A 22393-nucleotide genomic window follows, 5' to 3' on the forward strand; every position below is an offset into this window, starting at 1 on the left:
TGCTACTGAATTCCATAATCAGATTTTTTTTTCTCTTAGGAATTCACCTTTAAATTCAGCCTCTTTTTGGCTGTGAAACCCCTTTAGTATCAAGTGTGGAAGTTTACTTTCTTAGCATCTCCCCAATTCTTCCCCATTCCACATAGCTATCACTACTGCCTTCATTCAGGTTCCCATCATCTTTACTGTGGATCATTCCTCCAACTGCTTCTGACGACCTAGTTTTGCTATGTCTTGTTTCTACTTGAGCCAATCTTCTTTTCACTCCCAGGTTGATTTTTCTAAATTGCAAATACGTTTGTGACCATCTACTGTGCAGTATCTTTCAACTGTTCCTATAATGACTTACCTGACACTTTATAATGTACCCTTTTCTTTCTTTACTGGAGTGTTAGGAGCATTAATTCCAGACACTCAGACACCTTACTTTTTTCCCAGCCATCTTCAGCCTCATGTACTTCCCATATTTTGGCATTCTTTGTGTGCACATTTCTTTCTTTGCACATCCTGTTGTCACTGTTTTAAAAGTCTTTCTTCACCTTAATTTCAGTATGATTGTCACCTTCTCTGGAATCACTTCTTGGTGCCAACAATGTGGATTGGCTTATGTTCAGGGATGCTCTGTTAGTCCTGTGTGTTTTTCATCTCTATTCTAACCCTTACCACTATTAAAGCACTGTCACTCCTCTGTCTCCCACGAGACTGTGAGCTTTCTAAGGATAGCAAGCATGTGTTTTTAGCTCTAATTCAACATCTAATAGATTTACTTGTACTTGCTAATAATAGAATAACTTTGATATACACAGTTCTTCCTAGGGACAGCATGTTATAAGACCTAGCATATATACACATACTTAATTCTCACAACCGTCGGAGGTAGGTAGTAATCTTTATAGATAATAAAACAAAAAATTGAGAGGTTAATCAATTTCTCAATGGCTACCTAACTAGTATGTCTAGTACAGAAGCCAAAAAGAAAAGGCTAAACAATTTCACTAATTAAAAATTTTTAATTTCTGCATGAAAAAAATACCATACTCAAGCTCAAGAATGAACTAAAATCTGAAAGGGGAATATATTTTCACTATTTTAACAGAAAAGAATTAGGTACTTTAATTAACAAAGGACTTATGCAAATCTGTACAAGCAAGGTGAAATCGAACAGTAGAAAAAAACCCTGAAAAATGGCCAAGGCAGATAATAATGATATAATAAATAAAATTATATCGATAATCTGTAGCTAATTTTTATTTAATACATGCAGCTCTTTGCATGGTAGTGCCACACTGTAAAAATGACCATATAAGCTAAATCATGCAAAGAAATCATAATCCATGGGAAACATTGCAATTGTTCTATGACCTTTAAAATTTTTTGTCAAAACATTTAAAACTCTCTAACTATGTTATAGATGTACAGAAAAATAGAATTATTAAAATTAACATTTATTTAGTACATTGCAATTTAAAACATTGAAACATTGAGAATCAAAGTTTTATTCTTTATCAAAGACTTATCAGGAGCAGTTTGGACATTGCTTACCTTCTACTTTATGTTGTTAAATATGTGACACAGAATGAGCATCCTTTCTGTGCCTTGGCAGATTGTTATTTTCCTAAGTTGGGATCAGCTTCCAACATTTCATCCTTTTTGCTTTCAATGTTGTGAAATGCCTCTGAGAATTTCTTTAACATGAAGTTTTTTGCCAGCCTTGCTTCCTCTGGGATATCTTAATCCTTTTTGTTCACAACCATTTTACTTACATAAATTAATAGCTATTTCCTGGAACTTCATTTACATTATGATTCTAATTTCACTTTGTATTAATTCTTTTTATTTATTTGCTGCACTTTTATCTTTGTTGTCCAATTTCCTCTTTCAATTATCCATTTTTATAAAATGTCACATGGGTCTTTCTCTGCCAGAGGAGGAGACCCAAGTAAATGCTTTTGCTTCCTGTGTGTGAACTGAATAACACATGCAGGGACCAATCAACAACAGACTTTGAAAGAAGTGTGAATGGCCACCGATCATGATGTACATCTGTTGTTTCTGTAGAGATTTTTGTACTTAAGAGTGAGCAGTGAAGATTGTATTTAATGCAAGTACTCCTATAGCATGGTAACTGAAATTTGAAATGTGTTTTGGGAGGTTGATGTTACTTAAATAAACCATGTAAGTGAAACTACTACATATCAGAGCCATGCAAAATGAGAACTCTTATACTTTATACCACACTGCCTGTTTCCCATACACTAAATTCTCACAATAATTATAAGCAGGCACTGTTACAGTCCTAATTCTACAGATGAGGAAACTGCAGCACAAGGCTGTAAAGAAATTCATCCAAGGTTATAATTACCTGTAATCAGGATTCAAATCCAGGATCTGTTTTGGGGCTGTGCTCTTAGTCAGAACCCCTGTTACCTCTAGTATTCTAAGTAAATGTGGGCACATGAGGTTTCCTGCCCTCTGTAATTTTTAATTACAGTAATATTATTAAATTCTTGTGAAGAGATGAATTAGTTTTAGAACCTCATTACTTGATAATGTTAAACACAAATGACTAAATGCGGAAATGCCCTCTATTTCGAAAAGATAAAATATACTGAACACATTACTCTAGGAAGAGTATGAAGATTAGTAATGCAACTTGGATTTTAATTTAGTGTCACTCATTGCAACTTGGAGTGAAATTCTTCTACCTGTATATAAACAAAGGTGTCTTGTTTTTGTTTTGATCTTTGTTTGGTTTACTTGTTTTGTGGGGTTGCCAGAGGTTGTGATGATAGCAAAGAGATGAAGGATCTCTTTGAAGTTCTGATGAAACTATGAGCATTCTTCTCAGAGAAGTACATATCCACTCAACATTTTGTGTGTAATTTAAATGGATGCGTTGACTCCCTGAAGTCTGTCCACAGACTTCTTATGAGATTAAGGGCACATGATGCCATCGTCTCAAAACTAGGTTTCTGCATTTACCACTGTGGAGAAAAGAGCATGGGTCATCATGCCCCAGCCCTAAAGCTTCCTTTGCAAGTGAGAACAGCTCTTCTACTCCTGCAGTTTGAAAGCCAGCATTTTAAACAGTCTTATATTCTTTTTTGTCTACTCCTTTTATTTCACATTATGTCCTATGTTTGATTGTCTATTTCCACTCCACCAATTAGTGTTTGTATTGATTACTATTCATGTAGCCATCTAAAATTTATTGGATGCAAAATGTGCAACTCACATATTCTTGATACCAATGAATGATTCCTAGGAAGACTCTGTTTTAAGAGCCTTGCACATTGATAGGGGCCTAGGGACAATAAACAAGTAAAAATAAATTAAATACTTAATTAGTATGATATCAGTATGTTCAAAAATAAATTAAAAGGTGGTATATTATACAGTAGCTATTTAGGAGAAGAACCTATTTAGCATTTGGAGGGGAGGGGAGGGGAAATCTCTAAAGACTTAATATTTGAGTTGAGACTGTATCTTCAGAGATGTAGGGAGAAATATACCAGACAGAAAGAACAGCAAATAAAATAGGCCCTGAGGTAAAGTGAGCCTGTTTGTAGGGAAAACCTGCATGCACATGTTGAAAGAAATTAAAAATAATAGTGAAAGGTAATTTTAAACCTACAGCCAGATCCTGAGGGATTCTAGAACAGGAACTGAAAAAAAGGGCTGAATAGCTAAGCTTAGTAAGTGGTTTATGAGATGACGTTAGAGAGCTATACAGGACATTTGAAACAATTGAAAGGAAGTGATTGATCTAATAATATGTATATGATATGTTTTATAAACATCACTCTGACTCTGGATATTTCTGAAGGACATTTGGGGAAGCAGTAATGATGTCACTAGAAGGCTATTTTTGTAGTTCAGGTAAGAAATGATGGGTCCTCTATTAAGGTGAAGGCAGTGATGCAGGAGGGGTGTGGATAGCTCAAAGATTGATTTTAGACAGGCCCATCTGCTTTACATTTGGAGAAGGAAAAAGCTTAGTTCAAGTTATTGACTGTATTGATTTAAAATGTTTGTAGATTGCAATCACTGAAGTAATATCCTTTAACTTTTTATAATTTATTTTTTCAGGTAAACTCTATATATGACAATATAAAGAAATTTCAGTATATTTTGGGTTCCTACAAACTTCGCTAAAACATATTCTTTCTCGTATTTTAAAAATGTTTCACAGTATGCATTCATTTTTTTTCATGTAATCTGTGTTGTTCTCAAATTTTAAATATTATAGTGTTCTATTTGGAAATAATGTCTTCCTCTGTGATTTTAGAGAACATTTCTTACTTTTGAAAGCAAAATACTTTTCTAAATATCAAGTAACATATATTATTATTCTCTTATAGCTTCTTTAATTTTTTTTATACAGTGTCTCATTTTTAGCCTTTATTTCTTCTTACCTAAAAGTCTTCTGTATTTTAGTTGTGCATATTCTGATATGGGGATTTTTAGGGACATTTTAAATATCTAAAAATATTTCCTATTTTTCATTTTGGCAAGCCATAAACATGCTATTAATAAATTTCCCCCAGTTGTCAATGCAAAGGTGCAAACTTACCTTCTATAAACTGAATCAGTTGTTCAGGCCAGAAATATTTGGCTAATAATTCAGTTCAATAAATCTGACTGGAGAATCTATCTGATAGGCACTGTGCCAGGTGCTGTGGTTACCTCCCTGCACAGTCTTTAAAACTGAATTTACATCATTAATGTAGGAATGACCCTTATTTTATTTCTTAATAGCATGTTGATAGTAGACAGGTAGATAGACCCCATAGGATTTTTTTTTCAGATGTCATTTGTCATGCTCCCACCAGTGCCTGTTAGTTTCAGTGACTTTTCTTGACTCATACCAGTTGCTAAGTAACGTGGAAAAGTACTGCAGCTTCACTTCCTTCAAACTACTGCTCCTAAATATGAATAAAACCATAGACATTCTATTTTTGTGTTCAGAACTCACTGCTTAGATTCTCTGAAACATAATGGAGAAGGCAGTAAAATTACAGGCCAAATAAGACTTCTGAAAAATATTTGCTTCCTTTTTTTCTCTGGATGCAATAGAATTAGTTCTCTTTTACCTCTGAGCTTCCATTAGAGTCCTAAAATGGACAGATTGAACTGAGAACCAAGAAGACTCATTGCTTGACCTTGGGCAAATTATTAATTTCTCAGGTCTGTTTTTTAAATCTGTAATGCATGAAGTAGTTAAATTCAATGGTTGTTCTTCCTCTTCCAGCTGGATGATTCCATGAAACAGTTCTGCGTAATATCCCTAAGCCACCAAATGACATTATTTCTACATAAATTTTATAAATTGTTTTATTATTATTTGTGTTGCATCTCTATTTGGCTGACACAGGATAGCTACTAAAGATATTTACAACAGAATTCTACTTCTGCACACTTTATAGTTCTTTGCACTCTCTGTGGATAAGTAAAACTAATCACATAAAAATAATATGAAGTAATGACCCTTTGACAAAGTTTTAGGTCATTTTCCTTCTCAAAATTCACATTAAGTCTGGGCCTGCATTCAGTTCACATCTTGGGGAATGAAGCAAGCTTGCATGTTGCCTTGCCTTTTATCTCTCAATTCCAAGTGACTAATTGCTTTAGTAAGTTCTGTCTTGGTGGGAAGAGTTCCTGTAGAGTATGTTGAGTTTTTCAAATATAATATGTATTTTCATCCATTATAACTATGACTGCTTGTCTGTCTTCCTCCCTAGGCTGTGACCTCCTACAGGGAGAATGTTTTGCATATTTCATCTCTACATTTCCAGGACCTAGCACAGGTCCTGTTGTATTACAGTTATTGTATATTTTCTTTAAACCAGCAGAAGTAAAAGTGCTTTAGGAAACCTCATATGTCCTTTGGCTAGTGGGGATATAGTTAGGAAATTACTTCTTTTCAGAACAAAATTTCATGAGAGATATATCTCCAGATTCTGTACCCTCAGAGGAAATCTAAGAAATAGCATTTCATGTATTTCTACAGAGTATATTTTCACTCAAATTATAAGGGAAAGTATAAATCAAAAACAAGTAATCAAAATCATTTAAAACTTAACATTTTCTATTTCTACCATTCTGTGTAGCAGGTATATAGCACCTGGAGTGGTGGTAATTGGGAGAGGAGTTACTGTTTATCTCAAAAGGATTTTTTATATTAGTAGTATTTATAACATAAATTTTAGGATAAAAAATTTTCATTACAAGAATACTTTGTTAATTTACAGTTAAATGATAATGTTTAATAGCACCCTCTTTCCAAGTAAAGTATATTATATATGTATATAATGTTATTACATATATATATATTCTATGTATATTATATATGTGTGTGTAAATAACCTTAAAATATCCCCTGTCAGGCTAAAGAAAATAACTAGTATAGATTTTGAAAACTTGGATTTTTAAAATAATATGAGAAAAAAACCCACCCTTATTTTTGTCTTTATTTCATTAAATATAATTTTTGATTGTGGAATGAAATAAAAGAAATATAAAAAAAACATAGGTAATCACCTTTTTCTCAGTATACCAATTAGGTTCAGTTCCCAAATATGTAAACCAAAATATGAATACCTAAATAAAGTCTTTCTTATATTCTTGCTTGCTTATTCAAATATATTGTCATATTGAAGAGTAAAATGTAGATTTTTAACATGCTTAGTATATAGTAATGGTTGTGTATATTCAGTAACAATTTAATTAAATGAAGATGACCTCCAAATACATTTACTGTCTGTATTAATTATTGCCTCCCATAAGTGATTGGTTATTTTAAAATGCACTAATAATTTATCTAAAGTATTTATATATATATGAAAACATTTTTCCCTTTTCACTATTTAACTTAAGGGCATTCACTAATTATTTTTTTAAGGTTAAGCATAATACCATGGAGCAATTTATGTGAAATATATTATAGAGTTGAATCCAACCATGATTTTAAGGTCTAATTTGGAGGGATTTTTTTTTTTTTTATGCTATGGAGGCTAAGTATTTAATTATTAATTGGAAGGGAAGAAGAAAGAAAAGGAAAGGGAAGAAAGAAACAAATAAAGAAAAGGAAAACTAGATTGATTGTTGTTTTTGGCACTCAAAATGTATATGAAGCAAATGGCCCTTAACCTACCTGACATCACTTAAGCTAAGGCTCTTGACTAGCTTAGGGAGAAGACAAATTTATGCATATGCTGTCAGGATTACATCTCAAATTTTATATCAGTGTGCTTTTTACACATACTACAGCTGCTTTCACAGTTGGACCACAAAGAACGGTTTTGTACACTAGCCCTAGCCTAATTTGGACTTCTTCCTGTGTCTTAGTCAGCTGGCAGGTAGGCTGAGAGATGACTGCTTAGGATGGTAGTAAATAGCAGCCCAAATCCAGTTGGGTTCTCCCACACCACCAAATAATTCACGTCTGGCACTATCTATCTGGAAATAGCATCTGATCCCACAGTTTAAGGGCTGAGTCCTACAAGACTGCCACCCTCCCCCACTCCCATTTCAGACTTCTATAGTAAGTCCAAGTTATCACCTGTGCTTCTGACTGACCAGATGTAGAACAGAGGTTCCAGCAACCCCCATCCTGGGTTCAATTAATTTGCTAGAGCAATTCACAGAACTCAGATAGAAACATTTTACTTATTAGACCACCAGTTTATCAGGAACAGCCAAATGGAAGAGATGCACAGGGCAAGGCAAGGAGAAAGGGTGCAGAGCATCCATGCCCTTTCCAAAATCTCCACTCTCCTGAAATCTCCATGTATTCACCAACCCAAAAACTCTTTGAACCCAGTCCTTTTTTTTTTTTTTTAAATGAAGCCTTCATTGTATAGGTGTGATTGATCATATCATTGGCCATTGGCAGTTGATTCAGCCTCCAGCCTATTCCCCTCCCCAGAGATCAGTGGGTAGGACTGAAAGTTCCAACCCTCTAATCACATGGTTGGCTCTCCAGGCAACCACCCCCATCCTTAGGTGCTTTCTGGAAGTCACCTTATTTACGTAACAAAAGACTCTTTTATGGGTCTCACCACTTAGGAAATTCTAAGGGTTTTAGGAGCATTGTGTCAGAAATGGGACAAAGATATATTTCTCGTTATAAATCACAATATCACAGGTGACCTTGATTAAGGCCCTTCACTTCTGCCTCACATGGTCCTCTTCTTTAAGAAACTAGTTTGGACATGTTTTCATGGTAAATGCAGGGGAGCATGGAGAACAAGTAGAAATGAGCAAGGACTTTTTCATCCTTCTGTTTGTGTCACATTTACTAATACCTGGTTTTCCCAACCAAGTCATATGGTTAATACCAGAGTCATGGTGGGAGTGGGGTAGTGGACTACAAGTTTATAAGAAAGAAGTGTATGGATGCAGAAATATCATTAACTCAACCCATCAATGAACTCTACCACACCTCAGAATGTGGAGGGATGGCTGCTTCCACTGAAAAAGGAAACTTAGTATGATTTGAGGGTTCAACATATGTCATAGAGCAAAGACTTGTGTGCCCACAGAACAGAAAGCCAAACTCTGAAAGCAAGTGTTTGCAGCAAAGTAGGGGTTTATTTGCAGGGTGCCAGGCAAGGAGGAAAGACAGCTCATGCACAGAAGAGCTGAACTCCCTATTGGCAAGGGCTTTTAAAGACAGTGTTAGGGGGACTTCCCTGGTGGCACAGTGGTTAAGAATCCACCTGCCAACGCAGGGGGCACAGGTTTGATGCCTTGTCTGGGAAGATCCCACATGCCACAGAGCAAGTAAGCCCATGCGCCACAACTACTGAGCCTGCGCTCTAGAGCCCGCAAGCCACAACTACTGAGCCCATTCACCTAGAGCCCATGCTCTGCAACAAGAGAAGCCACCACAATGAGAAGCCTGCACACTGCAGTGAAGAGAGCACCTGCTCGCTTCAACTAGAGAAAGCCCACATGCAGCAATGAAGACCCAATGCAGACAAAAATAAATAAATTTATTCAAAAAAAAAGGACAGTGTTAGGGGGAGGGTTATAGGATGTCTGATTAGCTCGTGGACCTTCTTCTGATTGGTTGGTGGTGAGGTAACAGGGTGATATTTCAGGAATCTCAGTCATCAGCTTCTTCTGGTTCCAACCAGTCTGGGTCTAGTGCTTGTGGTCTGCATGTAGTCACCATCCTCCACTGGGTGGGGGGCTCTTAGTTTCTGCAGCACAACTCGAAGATATGCATCAGATTGTTATCTATATCCCTTCAGGGAAAACTGATGATTGAGTCTAATCATTAACTGCTTAAGTCTGCTGTTTGGAACTTGGGTAAGGCCTAGGAAACTAAAGACTTTTTTCTACCAACAAGAAACATGGAGGGACTTCTGTATCCAGAAAGCCCCACAGGGTGCTGCTTGGTTTTAATACCCCCTTTTCTTTGATAGTCCTCAATCCTGAGGGGAACAGGAGCAGGACAAGAAAATGAATAAAGTTTTGGGCAGAGAGATTAATCATAAACTCAGCAGGGGAACTGTTTTAGGGGGACGTGGTTTCGCATACTTATAATTATTGGAATAAACATCTCCTTTTCAGTTCATTGGCTTCTTTTCTTTCCTAAACAATGCCATATATTTGATATATGAGACCTGTAAACATTATGAATTCAATTTTTATTTTATATCAGCCACCCAAAAAATTAAAAACTGAGTTTGTCGTTCAGAAAACTGGTCTTGCAACTGTAAGATATGACGAACATTTAAACATTTTTTAGTTTAAATAAATTGAATAAAATTTTTTAAAAGAAGACTCTTCAGGTAGCATCATCAGGACTGCAGTGAATTGGGGGTTTGCTAAGAATTGCTGACCCACCTCCTAGAGAAATGGAAATAAAAACAAAGATAAACAAATGGGACCTAATGAAACTCAAAAGCTTTGCACAGCAAAGGAAACCATAAACAAGATGAAAAGACAACCCTCAGAATGATACAAAATATTCACAAATGAAGCAACTGACAAAGGATTAATCTCCAAAATTTGCAAGCAGCTCATGCAGCTCAATATCAAAAAATCAAACAACCTAATCCAAAAATGGGCAGAAGACCTAAGTAGACATTTCTCCAAAGAAGATATACAGATTGCCAACAAACACATGAAAGAATGCTCAACATCATTAATCATTAGAGAAATGCAAATCAAAACTACAATGAGATATCATCTCACACCAGTCAGAATGGCCAACATCAAAAAACCTACAAACAGTAAATCCTGGAAAGGGTGTGGAGAAAATGAAACCCTCATGCACTGTTAGTGGGAATGTAAATTGATACAGCCACTATGGAGAACAGTATGGAGGTTCCTTAAAAAACTAAAAATAGAACTACCATACGACCCAGCAATCCCACCACTGGGCATATACCCTGAGAAAACCATAATTCAAAAAGAGTCATGTACCACAGTGTTCACTGCAGCTCTATTTACAATAGCCAGGACATGGAAGCAACCTAAGTGTCCATCAACAACTGAATGGATAAAGAAGATGTGGCACATATATACAATGGAATATTACTCAGCCATAAAAAGAAACAAACGAGTTATTTGTAGTGAGGTGAATGGACCTAGAGTCTGTTATACAGAGTGCAGTAAGTCAGAAAGAGAAAAATAAATACCATATGCTAACACATATATATGGAATCTAAAAGAAAAATGGTCATGAAGAACCTAGGGGCAGAACATGAATAAAGATGCAGACCTACTAGAGAATGGACTTGAGGACACGGGGAGGAGGAAGGTTAAACTGGAACAAAGTGAGAGAGAGGCACGGACACATATACACTACCAAATGTAAAATCGATAGCTAGTGGGAACCAGCCGCATAGCACAGGGAGATCAGCTCGGTGCTTTGTAACCACCTAGAGGGGTGGGATAGGGAGGGTGGGAGGGAGGGAGATGCAAGAGGGAATAGATATGGGGATACATGTATATGTGTAGCTGATTCGCTTTGTTATAAAGCAGAAACTAACACCATTGTAAAGCAATTATACTCCAATAAAGATGTTAAAAAAAAAGAAATTAAGAAAAATGTATATATAGTTAAAATTTCTGAATTGATTTCAAATTTTCCTTGACAAATAGAAAGTCTTTCACTTCAAGACTAAAACTCAAGACTCAGTTCAAGATTGAAAGATGTGAACCTTGACTTAAAGGTTAAAAGTCAAGCTTACTTTAAGGGTAAAGGTAATTTACCAATTTTTCTTATTCCTTTTCCATTTTAGTTTTCTTACATTTAAAATTGAGTCACGGGGCTTCCCTGGTGGCACAGTGGTTAATAATCAGCCTGCCAGTGTAGGGGACACAGGTTCGAACCCTGGTCCAGGAAGATCCCACATGCCGCTGAGCACCTAAGCCCATGCGCCACAACTACTGAGCCAGCGCACCTAGAGCCCATGCTCCGCAACAAGAGAAGCCACCATAGTGAGAAGCCCGTGCACCACAACAAACAGTAGCCCCCTCTCTCTGCAACTAGAGAAAGCCAACATGCAGCAATAAAGGCCCAATGCAGCCAAAAATAAATAAATAAAATAAATTAATTAAAATAAATAAATAAAATTAAGTCACTTATAATTTGCCCTGGTATACAACGTGAGGGATGGATCCACATCATCATTATTTTTTCAAATAACTAATTAGTTACCAAGTATTATTGATTTTTTAAAAATCAATCTTTCCATTGTTAATTTGAAATGCCATTTTTATTGTATATTAAATTCTGATGATTGGGATACATTTCTGGACAGTCTCTTTGAACCTTTGGTCTGTGTATTCACAGAGTAGTACCACACTATTTTACAGAGGATTTATAATATCTTAAGTACCTTATAGAGCTAGTTCTGATTCATTGCTTTTCTTTTTTAGAGTTTACTTGGCGACTTTTGACTGTTAATTTTTCTGTCTGAGCTTTAGAGTGAGCATCATCTTTAATATCAGAATTAAAAGCCTTTGATATTGGAGGATGCACATTAAATTATCAAATAATCTAGGGAAAATTAGCAACTTTATGCAGGTGGATATTCTTATTCAATAGCATGAAATGCATTTTTTAAATTTATATTTTTCCTTCATGTATGTTTTACATTTCCCTAATACAGGTTTTGCACCTTTTTTGTTAACTTTATTTCTATGTGTCTTATGTTGCTGTATGTGTGCACTTGTGTGTATGTGTGCACACACCATAATAAATTGTTGTCCCATTATAAATTTTGAATGGTTGTTATTTTTATAAGCAAAGGCTAGTGACTTCCAGATAACAATTTTGTATGTTCCTTGTAAATGTCTTTTGTGGCACTTTTCAGTTGATTGACCTGGGCTTTTATATACATTTTCATACCACCTATAAGAGATTTAGTTTTCATTTTTCTGTTCAAATATTCATTATTTATATTTTTATTTTTGCCTAATTTTATTTACTGATATCTACAGATAATGAAAATTGTGGTAGAGATGACACGAATAATTTTTTGTTTCTGACTTTATTGGGAATACCTTTTTTTTTTCTTTTTACAAATGATCTGATTATCTAACTTGTATATGGCTTATTAAGAAAGTATCCTTTGGGGCTTCCCTGGTGGTGCAGTGGTTGGGAGTCTGCCTGCCGACGCAGGGGACACAGGTTCGTGCCCCGGTCTGGGAGGGTCCCACATGCCGTGGAACGGCTGGGCCCGTGAGCCACGGCCGCTGGGCCTGTGCGTCCGGATCCTGTGCTCCGCAATGGGAAAAAATAATAATAATTATAAAAATAATTATTTTATTATTATTAAATTTTATTATTTAATAATAAAATATTTTATTATTATTAATAAAATATTTTTATTATTAAAATAATTATTTTATTATTATTAAAAATAATAAAAATAAAATAATAAAAATAAGAAGAAAGTATCCTTTGATATCAGTTTTACTGGATTTTTTTAAAAATCAAGTACAGGTATTAAATTTTTAATTTTTAATTAAAGATTTTTAATTAAAGAAATTTTTAATATTCTTATTCAGCATCTATGAAAATCATCATGCTATTCTCAATAACTATTTAAAATATGTGTACATATTAAAATGTTATAATTATATTAAAAGATTAGTATAATAGTGTGTCCAGCTCATCTGTGTATTTCTGAAGTAAACTCATCTTGTTCATGATATAGTATTCTTTAATGATCTGCTAGATTCTGTTTACTAACATTGTTTTTAGAATTATTATATTGCCATAGTAAGCTAAATCTCTAGCATTCTTCTGCCCCACACTTAGGAATTTTTGGTGTCTGTCTCACACTGACCCAATAAAATGTTTTTGGATCTTTTCTTTCTTTTTCTTCTCTTTACAAACAATTTAAATAACACTGGAATGTTTTGAGTTTTGAAGGTTTGGTAGATTTGCCCTGTAAATTTTTCTGTGTATTTTTGGGAGTTATGGTATTTTGTAATCAGAGTATTGTCTGTATTATATCCACATTTATGCATTTACAATTACTGAACTTATTGTAAGTTAAAATTTTAACAATATTAAATGTTTCATGAGTATTTGGAAAGATATTTTATTTTCTAATATGAGGGTTCCAAGTCTAATATATATCCTTAAGGTATGCCTCATTTATTATGCTGATAAATCTTTTTTCTCTCTCTTGTATTGAGAGAGATGAATTTATGTCCTCCATAATTACATAATTCCATCTATTTTCTCTACATTTCTTCTGAGATTTAAATGTGTTTATACTTAATTTTGTCTTAACTAATTCTGTTCATTATTAAGTAAGTATATATTTGAAACTTTATTTTCATCTGATGAATTTATTTCTGTTTTGTGGTGTGGAAAAATTTGACAAATATGCAGCTGTATCAACATCTAAGTTATTTGTTGAGATGATTATGTGATTTTTATTTTTTCTTGTGTTAATGTGTTGCATCATATTGGTTGATTTGCAAATATTGAACCAACCCTGTAATGAATTCCTCTTGTTCATGGTGTATGATACTTTTATATATTGTTGAATTCAGTTAGCTAATATTTGTTTAGGATTTTTGCATCAATATTCATCAGAGATATCAGCTGTAATTTTCTTTTTGTAGTGTCTTTGGTTTCAGCATCAGGGTAATGAATGCCTCATAGAATCTATTTGGCAGTATTCTGTCTTCTTCAATATTTTGGAATAGTTTGAGAAGAACAGATATTAGCTCTTCTTTATATGTTTCATAGAATTTCCTTGTGAAGTCATCTGGTCCTGGACTTTGTTTTCTGGGAGGTGATTTTTTGTTTGTTTTTTGTTTTTTAATTACAAATTAATTTCACTATTTGTGATTGGTCTGTTTGGATCATCTGTTTCTTCCTGATTCAGCCTTGGCAGGTTGTATATTTCTAGAGATTTGTCCATTTTTTCTAGGTTGTCTAGTTTGTTGGCATATAACTATTTGTAGTATTCTCTTAGTTATTTTTTGTATCTCTGGCATTGGTTGTTACTTATCCTCTTTCATCACTTATTTGGGTCCTGTCTTCTTGATAAGCCTGGCTAAAGTTTTGTTAATTGTGTTTATCTTTCCAAAAAAAACAACTGTATGTTTCATTGATGTTTTCTACTGTTTTTTAAAATCTCTATGTTATTTATTTTCTCTCTGATCTTTATTGTTTCCTTGCTTCTCCTGACTTTGGGCTTTGTTTTTTCTTCTTTTTCTAACTCCTTTAGGTGATAGGTTAGGTTATTTGAGATTTTTGTTGTTTCTTGAGGAAGGCCTGTATCACTATGAACTTGTCTCTTAGAACTGCTTTTACTGCATCCCATGGATTCTGAGGTGTTGTGTTTCCATTTTCATTTGTGTCAAGGTATTTTCTGATTTCTTCTTTGATTTTTTTCATTGACCCATTTGTTTTTCAGTTGCATGTTGTTTAGTCTCCATGTGTTTGTGCTTTTCCCATTTTTCTTCCTATAATTGCATTCTGGTTTCATACTGCTGTTGTCAGAAAAAATGCTTGATATAATTTTTATCCTCTTAAATCTATTGAGATTTGTTTTGTGGCCTAGAATGTGATCTATCCTAGAGAACATCCCATGTGAACTTGAAAAGAATGTGTATTCTGAACGTCTAAGTTATTTGTTTGACTTCTTCCTACAATAAGAAAACTCTCATTTATACATATATGTTCCTTAATATTTTTTAAAAAATGAATCCACATCCTCAGAAAATTGATAGTTTTTGCCCAATTTTAGGAGCTTTACAGAACCTGTGTAAACCAGTTTAGAACTGTTTTCTAGATTCAGAACCCATGCTACTGATAAAGCAATTGAGACCCATATGTGAACCATTAATTTAAATCAAGTCCTGTTCCATTGTCCTTTCTAGTAACAATGCTATTTATACTCCAGATCAAATGTAGCACCCTGTGATACTTTAGCACTAGAGAGTTTCTTCTAGTTTAGCCTTCATCCATTATAAACACTATTTAGGGAAAAGTAATAGCTAGTCTATTAAACTGTACTATTCACAATATGCTTTCACAAAGAAATTTTACTTTATACATCTTTTTGAATTAGGAAGAGTGTTTTATTGTTTGTTTTTCTTTAACAAGAAAGGAAATGATGGCTTTAAATGTAACTCCACTGACAAGAATATTAGTAAATAGCAGAGGCTTAATTCAGGTTTGGTCTGCTGACTCTGTCTAAAATTCTGTCCACTGTAGCAGTAAATGCTAATGCTAACCTGTTGACCAGCACCTGACCATATAAAGGTTTTACATATCCTCAGTAAAGAGAGAAAAGCAAACACAAGGGAAGTTTCATAAAGTAAAGGTATATGTTTTCAGAAATGTCCTATGTTTTAAAGTGTTGCCTTTTTTACTTTCATGGTGTTACACATTTTTCCATTATTAAATTTTTATTGTGAATGATATGTATATATGAATTTCTGTGTGTGTATATGTATAAAAGTACATTTGACTTATTTTAATGACAAAACACAATGTTGCCAGCCTTAAACCTGAGTCTCAGTTTATTGTCTAATTTGGAAAACTCTGAATCCTGAAGATTATCTCCTACACTACAGATGCCTAGAATTCATTCACTTAACATCAGCCTAATTGGATTATTACCAAGTTTGCTTTTCTCTCTCCTCTTCACAAAAACATCATGTAAGCATTTGACTTTGCCTGACTAAGCTTAAGATGTGTAATTTCATGCATAATATTTACCCAGTAAGTCAAGAAATACTGTCAAAATCTGGAACAAATTTGAATTGATGATCTCATTAATTTTCAGTAATCTTAAATTTTAAGTAGTAAGAAACAATGATAATTAAAATAATTCTTGCTAATGAATACCATCTCAGATATTAATTCCCTGTTGCTTGCTTAAAGAAGTTTTTAGCAAATGTCCTGCTATTTATAGATGCTACATCATTCATCCAGTTTGCAGAGAGTCAGATATTCTTATAGCCTTAGCTATTGTCAGTAAAATCAAATCATATTTTGATCTTATTTAAAGTTTTTAGTCATCTATTCAGAAAATGTTCTCAACTAAGTACATAAAGACGTATACTTCTGCTTTGGATAGCTTTTTTAAAATATGTTCAATAATTTTAGGTATTTTTCAAAACTTGATTTTTGAGCATTATTTTCAGAAGTCTTCTTTATATTAGAAATTTACTTTTAAAAAATCAATAAATGTTCAGTTTTGGTCACTTGATTAAAAAATATATATGACCAAAATGTATAGCCAATATGTAACTTCTTTTTCCTGGTATAGTTTCATTGGCCTGTTTTCCTGTTTGTGTTTCAGCAACTTAACAATTATAAATCAAGATTATTATATTGCAACATTCACTTACTCATTCAGTAAAATACTGATAATTCAGTGCTTTTTATTTTTTAAATGTATCTTCAGTCTAATTAAATGCTGTAGTCAGAACGGACTAAGGTGTGTTTCTTAAAAAGTACAATTCTGTTTTAATCTGAATTAAGGAAGACTTTTTACTTTTTATTTTTTCTTATAGAAGAACTTAAGCATATACTTTAAATTTCAACAATATGAAACTAATTCCTGTTGTAAGAATTGAGCAATATGCAAGTTAGAAGTTATGTAATTTTGAATGTAAAAGGTAAAAACTTCATACCAAATAAGGCAAAATTGGAGAGGAAAAGTAGATAAATAGTTGTTTTCAGTGAAGATTTTTATTGTTTCCAAATAAAATTTCAATACAAACTAGTTCTCAGTGCTCTAGTAAAGGCAGCTTCAATAACATTTTCAATCAATAAGTATAATTGCTAACTCTGCATTTTATAGGGCATAATATATGCTTGAATAGGTGGATTATGATTATGCCACAAGAACCTTCCATGTCTACATTCCTTTTGGGAGTAAATACATAAACCACTGTCAACTGTTACATTATAATGCCTAGCAGAGTTAATTGGACTTAGAAAGGCCAGCTCAGGAGGAGAAGAAAACTCTTAAGAGGCCTGCATAGTTGCTTTGCTCCATGGCAATAATAGTGACTATCCAACAAGATATAACCTCTTAGAATGTTTGAATGTGATACATACAGAACATGGACAATAGTAATAAGTGATATTCTTGCCCCTTTCTGCCTGGCAAAACCATAAACGGTTAATTCAGTTCTCTGTTTACTCTAGCTAATGATGGCAGGTATAGAACATACAAAGTTACTATCTAGTTTCAATTTAAATCCATGACTTAACTCAGACGTGTTTAGTACTGCCTGATATTTCTACTACATATATATTATTTAATAATTAATATTAAATAAAATAATAGTAACATGTGAATTAGTCTCTTCTCCCATTCTCCTAAAATTCTATTTCACAGCATCACTCTTTTCAAACCCCCATCCCTTCAATATCCTTCTCACTCTCAGCTGAAAAGTTTGTTTCTTATCTCACTTAAAACAAAAGTCATCAGAAGAGAACTACATTCCATCAGTGAGGAAACTAAACTGGCATTCAGTCCAGAGACCTCCCCAAACTGTGACTCGGACAAAGAAATTGTTCCCCCGCTACTTTTATTTTTCTATCTCATATAAATCAGTGAGGACAGAGTCCAGGAATGCCATGACATCTCCTTAGTAATCACAGAATTATATTCCTTTTACTTCTCTGCTCTCTTATTCTTAACAATTCCTTTCACTTCTCTGCTTTTCTTAACAAAGGGCTTTTACATTCAAGTTTGACTCATGGGCGCCAAATGATTGCAGGACTTGCAATCATGACTTCTGAATTCGAAGCAGAAAAAGAAAGGGCAGGGAGAAAAGTACACATCCCTAGCTGAATCACCTCTTTTGAAGCTCTAACCCATTTCCTCCAATTATATTTTATCATCTTCCCATCCTCGCTGAAGTCTGAGTACAGAGCAGCACTAATGACAGCATGATTCTATGTCTAAGGAAGATGGGGAAAATGGGTACTGGATAGGTGACTGGTAATCTCTGTGACAGTCCCCTGCTCCTCAGAATTTTGATTCAAACTATGAGGTCTCTGAGTGATGTGTAGTCCTCTCCATCTCATGTGGATGTTGTTTTTTCCTGAGGAGAAGGAACATATAATCTGCAAAACAATATATTTGGCCCCATCACACCCAACATACCATAATAGAGAATGTAGAGACAAATCTCTCTCTCCCACACATGTACGCATACACACACATACACACACATACACACACAACAGGAAATTACAGAAAAGAGAAGAAGAGAAAACACGCACCAGGCACTGGTTCAGAACAATTATCAAAACATGCTCGTGAGGACTCACTGACACGTCTTACCGTGGCAGTAAAACGAGGCCTTCACTTTCTGGTTCTCCTCTGTGCATGTGTCTCTTCGTCATTCAAGTGTTTCTTCACTACCTCTGTGACTCATCCTGAGATGGGCATTGAGGAAAAAGTGCTTTAAGAGAACACTTCACAGACTAGTACAGTCTGGGGAGGTCTAGGCTTTTTCTAAGGGCTGTATAGTCACGTGCACAAGTGTATGTATAGCCACCCAGGATTCAGTTGTTTTTTGAAGTTAATACTTTCAGATTCCTGTAAAGTAACCTAGTTCTTTACTTCTGGGCAATTCCTTGGATGAGTAATTATAACCAAGAAATTGTCTAGGTATAACTTTCAAGCACAAAGTTTCTTGTGTTCTACTTACTGTGTTCCCTTTGTCTTCCCATGCCTGAAGTTGGCAGTTACCCTGCAACCATATAAAACTATAATTAAGACAAAATTTTTAATATGGTCATCATCAGTGCACTTAATGTCAATATATGGCAGGTATTATTAGTGGAAGATGTTTTTAAAAGTCTGGTGGATATAGTTTCTCTGCTGCCAATCTTACCTCCCTGCAATAACTGCTTTAAGAGCTTCAGTTTGGGCTACAGAGCAGCAGCAGTTGGCCTTTTCCCCAGCTGGCTCCAAATCACAGTACTCTTAGTGATCGTTGATATCGGGGCACAGGCAGAGAGCATCCCCACTATCAGAACAGGATTTCCTTTTACTCTTGCTTACAGCTTAGATAACTTTATCCTGAATTGATATTTTTGTTCAAGAACTTTGCTGAAAACAGCAAAAAGGAGCCATCATATGGAATATTCTAAACATTCCCTACCATTTTCTTTGGTTTTACAGTCTCAGTAAGAATGTAGTCTGTTCGCAAAACTACATCAAGTAATGGTTTGACCAAATGTTTATTATTATTATACCAACTCTATCTTGAACCATGTGAACTCATGTAATGTCTTGTCATCACTTTTGTTCAGCCACATTTTAGTTTGTGTTACTACCAACACTTCCAAATTATATCTATTTCAAGAATTGTGTTTAGAAAACATTTTTAAAAGGTGTAAGCAAGTTAGAGGCTTATTTTTCATTTAGGTAAAACATATTTGGAAGTAGACAGTCCACATCTTCTTTTGGTGACATCATACTTATTAGAGACTAGCAATGAGTACCTTCCAGTCTCAGTACATCAGAGATACAGGCAGACCTCGTTTTACTGCACTTCCCTTTATTGTACTACACAGGTACTGCGTTTTCTACAAATTGAAGTTTGTGGCAACCCTGCATTAGTGGAGCCATTTTTCTAAAGCATTTGTTCATTTTCTGTCTCTTTATCATATTTTGGTAGTTCTTGCAATATTTCAAAATTTTTCATTATAGTTATATTTGGTATGGAGATCCATGATCAGTGATATTTGATGTCACTATTGTAATTGTTTTGGGGTGCCACAAATGAGCCCATTAGAGATGGCAAACTTAATAAATATTTTGTGTGTTGACTGCTCCACCGAATGGCTGTTCCCCAGTCTCTCTCCCTCTCCTCAGACCTCCCTATTTCCTGAGACAAAACAATGTTGAAATTAGGCCAGTTAATAACCCTCTAATGACCCCTAAGCGTTCAAGTGAAAGGAAGAATTGCACATCTCTCACTTTAAATCAAAAGCTGGAAATGATTAAGCTTAGCAAGGAAGGCGTATCGAAATCTAAGATAGGCTGAAAGCTAGGCCTCTTGCACCTAACAGTTAGCCAAGTTGTGAATGCAAAAGAAAAGTTCTTGAAGGAAATTAAAAGTGCTACTCCAGTGAACACCTGAATGGTAAGAAATTAAACAGCCTTATGACTGATGCGGAGTTTCAGTGTTCTGGGAAGAAGATCAAAGCCTCCGCAACATTCCCTTAAGCCAAAGGCTAATCCAGAGCAAGGCCTTAACTCTTGTCCAATTCTGTGAAGCTGAGAGAGGTGAGGAAGCTGCAGAAGAAAAGTCTGAAGCTAGCAGAGCTGGGCTCCTGAGCTTTAAGGAAAAAAGCTGTCTCCTTAACATAAAAGTACAAGGTGAAGCAGCAAGTGCCGATGTATTGTAGAAGCTGTGGTGAGATATCCAGAAGATGTAGCCAAGATCATTAATGAAGGTGGCTACACACTGAACCACAGATTTCCAATGTAGACTAGACAGCCTTATACTGCAAGAAGATGCCATCTAGGGCTTTCACAGCTAGAGAGGAGGAGTCAGTGCCTGGCTTCAAAGCTTCAAAGGACAGGCTGACTCTCTTATTAGGGGCTAATGCAGCTGGTGACTTGTAAGTTGAAGCCAAAGCTTATTTACCATTCCAAAAATCCTAGGGTCTTTAAGAATTATGCTAAGTATACTCTACCTGAATGACAGCACACCTGGTTAGAACATGGCTTACTGAATATTTTAAGCACATTGTTGAGACCCACTGCTCAGAAAAAAAAAAAAAAATTCGTTTCAAAATATTACTGCTCATCAGCAATGCACCTGGTCACCCAAGAGCTCTAATGGAGATGTACAAGATTAATGTTGTTTTCATGCCTGCTAACACAACATCCATTCTGCAGCCCATGGATCAAAGAGTAATTTCAACTTTCAAGTCTTATTATTTAAGAAATACATTTCCTAAGGCTATAGCTGCCACAGACAGTGCTTTCTCTGATGTATGTGGGCAAAGTAAATTGAAAACCTTCTGGAAAGGATTCACCATTCTAGATGCCACTAAGAACATTTGTGATTCATGGAAAGAGGTCAAAATATCAACATTAATAGGAGTTTGGAAGATGTTGATTCCAGCCTTCATGGATGATTTTGAGGAGTCCAGGATTTCAGTGGAGGAAGTAATTGCAGATGTGGTGGAAGTAGCAAGAGAACTAGAATTAGAAGTGGGGCCTAACAATGTGACTGAAATGCTCCAATCTCATGATAAAACTTTCACAGATGAGGAGTTGTTTCTTATAAATGAGCAAAGAAAGTGGTTTCTGGAGATGGAATCTTCTCCTGTGAAGATGCTGTGAAGATTGTTGAAATAACAACCAAGTATTTAGAATCTGGCATAAACTTAGTTGACAAAGAATCGATAAGGTTTGACAGAACTTCCAGTGTTGAAATAAGTTCTGCTGTGGCTAAAGTGCTATCAAACAGCAGCATTGCATGCTACAGAGAAATCATTCATTTAGGGAAGAGTCGATCGATGCAGCAAACTTCATTGTCTTAATTTAAGAAATTGCTACAGCTACCCCAGCCTTCAGTACTCACCACTGTGATCAGTCAGCAGCCATCAACATCGAGACAATACCCTCCACCAGCAAAAAGATTCCAACACAATGAAGGCTCAGCTGATGATTAACATTTTATATCAATGAAGTATTTTTTTCACTAAGATATATACATTGTTTTTTTAGACATAATGCTATTGCACACTTAGACTACAGAATAGTGTAAACATAACTTTTATATACACTGGGAAAACAATTTGTATGACTCACTTTATTGTGATATTTGCTTTATTGTGGTGGTCTGGAACCAAACCCACAATATCTCCAAGGTATGCCTGTAGGTGATTCCTGATGGAGCTTCAGTCTAC

This window comes from Neophocaena asiaeorientalis, unplaced genomic scaffold (genome assembly GCF_003031525.2).
Source record: "Neophocaena asiaeorientalis asiaeorientalis breed wild unplaced genomic scaffold, Neophocaena_asiaeorientalis_V1.1 scaffold378, whole genome shotgun sequence".
NCBI classification, from domain to species: Eukaryota; Metazoa; Chordata; class Mammalia; order Artiodactyla; family Phocoenidae; genus Neophocaena; species Neophocaena asiaeorientalis.